Genomic DNA, 1,768 nt, shown 5'->3' with positions numbered 1-1,768 from the left:
TCTATTGTGCATGTTTATTAGAGAATTCTAGTCTTTATGACAGTCAACTCTATTTTAAAAACAGAATAATTTGTCCAAAAAAAGCATTGAATAAGGTTAATTTATATACTAATTTAGTTAAAATATATCAAAAATATAACGTTTATGACAATATGTTTTAAATTTAATGAAAAAGATGATTAATTGCTAGAAAATATTAAAGTTACGCATAAATAAAATACAGGCGTTTAACATTTTGCATAGTCTTTATGCAAGTCTTGATGAATTTTATTTTAGACTGAGGTCACTGATTGGTATCTTCAGTAGATATGCGTATAAGTGACGGACTTGACTTGATATGCCTTATTACAAACGTAAAAAAATGTCATATTCCACCCCCCCCCCAAGTCGTAAGTAAACCAAAGTTACTCAACGGCATCTTACAAATGCCACAAGACTCTATATTTTGAGCTGGTCAGAGAATATATGACTTTTTATTTCTACTTAATAATTTATGAATGATTATTCTTATAGTTATATCATTGTCATTATTATTGTTATTATTATTATTATTATTATCAATATTAGAAGTATTACTATTCTAAGCCTAGTAATAGTAGCAGTATAGTAGGCAGAAGTAGTAGTACCAGGCGCGTATGGCGCGGGGGGGGGGGGGTCAATTTTTTGGGGGGTGTGTTTTGGAGGAAACTCAATAAGGTTGCACATGAATGTTATAATCATCTTAAAAGTCAATATCATCTTTTAGTTACGATACATGATATGTGGATACATGTACATTTAAGTAACAATGTAACACATCATTTAATATTACCTCCCTTTGCTTTACAGGTATGTTGATCTTGGAAAGTATTATATAGGCCTATCTGCGCAAAAAAATAAGTAATTTGTCATTAAAATAATATGCAAATTAGCTAATTAGCAGCCAACTATCATATTGGCAACATGTAAATGCATTCCGTAATATTTTTATTTTTTCACTGAGCCATTTGACCTGTCTACCAATAATCTCCAAGTATAGGGGACATTTAGTACACTGTTGGTCATAAAGGTGGAATAATTATTTTTACCCCAATTTATTTATGGAATGATTTTGACAATGATTTATTCCTAATAGATCTAAATAATAGTATACATTCTCAGATTTTATTGAATAATTATTTGTGAGTGTTTGTTTTGCGTGACATTTGTTATAGTGGTGTTTAACCAATAAATTACTATGTCACTATGTCACTATGAGTAGTACTTTTGTCCGTGGTTACACTACACATAATTATACAAGGCTCTGCACTAGAAAACACTATAATTAACAAAACATTTAAAATATTTCCCTTTGACCTACGATTTTGAAAATTCATAGATACCTGGGTTAAAGTATTAACTTACTTTGTGTGAAAAAACCCGTAAGGTAAGAGGCACCTTTTTTAGTGGCCAATTTTCATAATTTTCATAATTAGTATTACTATTATTTTATCATCATCATTAGTGTTGTTGTTATTATTATGACAATAGTGATTATTATTATTATTATTAGTAGTAATAATAGTATTAGAATTGTGGAACAAATTACCAATTAGTATCCGTCAATCCCCGTCCTGTAGAGTCTTTTAAGGCAAGTTTGAAGTATTATTTGTTTGACAGTAAGCTATAGGGCAGTTTTGTTTAAAGTAAGTTTAAGTTTAACGGTAAGTATTATCTGTAATGTTGTTATTAGAATGATGTATTATTATTACTGTATGTTTTTTGTACATTGTACCTCGTTATGTTAAGA

This window comes from Strongylocentrotus purpuratus, unplaced genomic scaffold, assembly GCF_000002235.5.
Source record: "Strongylocentrotus purpuratus isolate Spur 01 unplaced genomic scaffold, Spur_5.0 spur5_scaffold_12, whole genome shotgun sequence".
Taxonomy (NCBI): Eukaryota; Metazoa; Echinodermata; class Echinoidea; order Camarodonta; family Strongylocentrotidae; genus Strongylocentrotus; species Strongylocentrotus purpuratus.
Note: the sequence above shows the minus strand (reverse complement) of the source record.